Here is a 3914-nt window from a genome sequence, read left to right on the forward strand (position 1 = left end):
CTTAAAAATAACGTTTTATAATGTGATTTTTTTTCTTATTATAACTTATGCCCTCAGGGATGTCTTTGGAATTGTCTGATATCCTTAAGTATATAGAGATCCACTGACAATTATATGGGTGGATTGTGTGTTCTAAGGGAACACCAACTTTTATATCTTAAGAGGACTTTAAATTGTGATAATTTTTTTAAGATAGCCAGTGAATTTCTAATGATTATCTTCACCCGCTTTAAGTCTTCAAACCTTCCCTATCAAATGGCTCCTACCTATAAACATTATCCATAATAAGTCTCTACTATATTTTTTAAAAGGAGCTCTGGTAGCGTAGTGGTTACGAATCGGGCTGCTAACCTCAAGCGCGGCAGTTCGAAACTACCAGCGGTTCCGCGGGAGAAAGATGAGGCGTTCTGCTCCCGTAAAGATTTACAGTCTCGGAAACCCTGTGCAAGGTCACTATGAGTCGGAACCGACTCCACGGTACTTAACAACAACAATATATTTTTTTAAAACAAAAAAGCAAACAATCAGTTTCACAAGCTTGCATCTTCTGTTGCTGGTCTGTTTGTCTCTGCTCCTGAATCACCGCACTAAGCAAAAAAGCGCCTCCTGCCTGCAGGCTCACACACTGCTCCCTCCCCTTCTCTGCCCAGGGTCCTAACGTCCTCCTTGTTAAATGCAGTGAACACTCTTCAGTCCTCATTCCATTGATTCTGACAGCATCCCACATTGTTGCCTGCTCCCTCCTGGAAACTGTCTCTTCTTGGGTTTTCTGGACTCCTCGTCCCTGGACGCTCTGGCTCTGGCTCCTTACCATGCTGCTCATTTCCTGCCAGTTCTTTAACGCAGGGCTTCCCAATAATATGTCTAAAGTCACTCTCTCTTTTTATACTATGTTCACTGGGAAATTCCCAGGATTTTGATGAGAGGTTCTGTGCTCGTGACTACAAAATTTATATCTGAAATTCAAGCCTTGGTCATGCTGCTTCAGCCCCATGGACAGCTCAGATTCAATATATCCAATATGAACTCACCATCTTCCTTCACCAACCAGTTCCTTAACTCACATTCTCTAAACTCAGTAGTTAATCCAGTTTCCCAAAGCAAAAGTCAGGGCATCAGTTTGGTTCCTACTCTCGCGATCTTCCATACACAGTATACACCAAATCCTCCTCTAAGTGTTTCTCTTGACACTCTATCTGCTTCCATTCAGTTTCACAGATTCTCTCCTAATGGGAGAATACAGAAGTGTATTCTCTGAGTCGTGATTCCCAGACTTCTAGGTTTTAAATATCTGCAGTTCCTGTTAAGTTTTAAAATATGACATTCTCTATTTTAAAGTGCCATCTATTATCACAGCTATTTGCTAATAAGGAGTCATTTTGTTTGCTATTAAGTGTCTTCGAGTCGGTTCTAACTTACAGCAACCCTGCATAAGGTTTGCAAGAAGCAACTGGTGAATTTGAACCACTGGCCTTGTGGTTCAAGTCGACCTTGCGGCCCAGCACATTATCCCATAGCGCCACACAGGAGTCATTTTAATGCCAGATAATGAAGATGACCATGAACTTGTTCACTAAAATGGAATGACTTTTGCTTTGAAAAGGCTGACCACACTGTGCTCATTTTCCCATGGATGAAGAACATTTCTTTCTGACTCACAAGTATCTAAGACTTCTCTTTGGGAACCACTGCTATAGACTAAACTCTGCACTCCTCTACCTCAGGCCCTTGGATTCCTTTCTCCCTCTGCCCACAACTCTGCTTTCACCTCCACCTGCCCAATTCCATCTTACCCTGTAGGACTTGCCTTACATGTCACCTCCTGTAGGAAAGGAAGCCTCCTGACAGTACTCTTGAGCTGTATGATGTTCCCACCTGGCTTCCCCACTAGACTGTAAGCTCTGTGAGGACAGGGTCTATGTCTCTTCTATTTCTAAGTGTTTCTCCAGAGCCAAACACATTCCCCAGAGTACAGAAAGAGTTTAAAAATGACCTGTGAATGCTATATGAGACCCCTACAAAAATGTTAGTGATCTCATGGTAAAATCCCCGGTTTTAAATCTCCGATTTGGTTATGAGGTTATAATGATGTCATTATTTTAGATTTTTTCCCTTAGATTTTAATTATGTGTTATTTGTATAATTATTTTTAATCTTAAGACTACTCATTCTTTCCATAGTAATACCTTACTGGTTTGTGAATTTTTCAAATAGTAGATTTTTTCTTTTAAAGATATATAAGCATGAAAAAAACCCAAAACTGTATAATTGAGACTATGATTTTAGCCTCTAGTATTCCCTAGAGGATACTTTTTATATACATTGTAATGTATGAGGGGACTTCCAAAAGTTCATGTAAAAATTAAATTGAAAGATAATGGAATTTCTTCAACGGACTCTTTGAGGCCCCCTTGTTTTCAAGGTGAACTGTAATCTTTTGTGTATAATACTTCATGATGTATCTGTTTCTTTCCTACTTGTGTTAAAATACATTGTTCCCTAAAAATATTGCTACAAATAAATGAATGATAATGGTGATGTAAATCTGATATATAATAGTCCAGATATCAAATAAATTGTAGTACACTAAAGTTTTGACATTTCCCTTAATGTATTTTTGTGCAACTATTCTCAAGACACTACTGATAATAAATAAACTCTAGTACGTTGAAGAATTTGACATTGTCTTTACTGTGTTTTTGTATCAAAAGATACTTGGATACTAACATGAGAATTAAATGCACATGCTATAGATATTCAAAGTCATTCCTTTAATATTTATGAACCAGGAGGAAAATAAAATGTGTCCTCTGAAACGGATTAAATTATAGTATTCAGAACAGATTTGATCTTTCTCACTGTATTTGGGCTTTTAAACTGTGGTGTGTTTTTGTTTTTTGTTGTTGTTATTGTTGTTGTTGCTGTTAAGTGCCATTGAGTTGGTTCCCACTTAGAGTGACTCTGTATAGAGTTTTCAAGGAGCTTGTAGCTAGCAGTCCACTGCTATAAGTACTTAGCAGTTAACTAACCCCAGCACACAAAGCCCTGCCAAGCTTTCTCCTTTTGCTTAGGAGGGAGCTGACCATCAGTGGCTGACAAGGGCAGAAAGGGCTTCCTGGGTGAGAAGGTGCATAGGAGGAATAGACTTGCTGGCTCTCTGTGAGCTGTGTTGTGCAACCTCAAGGAGTGCTGGAAGTGTCTGGGGATTTGCTGTTTTCGGAAGGAGACAGTCTAGTAATTTGAATTGGGGCACTGGGAGTGCCTGAGTCCTAATGCTGGATTGGCCAGTGGCCCCAGAAGAGGCACTTATCGGGTGCTTGCATCCTGTGCTGCAGATTCCAGTAAACTGGGAACAGCCATTTCTCTTGCCCTGGAAGTCTTCCATTCTAGGCTTTCCCAGTGAGATTGATGGTAAAACCTCTTGGAAGCTGCCCATAGTCCTGGATTAGGTTGAAGGCATAGAGAGTGCTAAATGAGATACTACCTCTGGGCGGCCAGGTGTGAGATACCACTATCTGTTTGAAGTGAAGTCCCCACCAACTTCTCAAAGAAGCTTTTTTACTTTCATGCTTTGTAGAAGCCAAATAACATGCATGACATGCTGTGGTCAATAGTTTGCATATCCCTAAAGATTTATTTATTGTAATTATTTTAATATTTTAATGAAACCACAATTTTAATTGCCTTTGACTAAGGAATCCTGATATGGCATTGCGGGTTAATGTGCTGAACTGAAAGGTTGGTTTGAACCTCAAGGTAGCAGTTCAAACCCACCAGACGCTCCTGGGAAACGCAGGGCCACAACTCAACAGTACTTACCACCACCACCACCAATAGATACTAAGATCTCCTTAGGCTTTGACTCATTGGAAGTGCCTCGGTTTGGATCCAATCCTATAAATGGGGACCTGCAC

This window comes from Chrysochloris asiatica, unplaced genomic scaffold, assembly GCF_000296735.1.
Source record: "Chrysochloris asiatica unplaced genomic scaffold, ChrAsi1.0 scaffold00032, whole genome shotgun sequence".
In the NCBI taxonomy this organism is placed as follows: Eukaryota; Metazoa; Chordata; class Mammalia; order Afrosoricida; family Chrysochloridae; genus Chrysochloris; species Chrysochloris asiatica.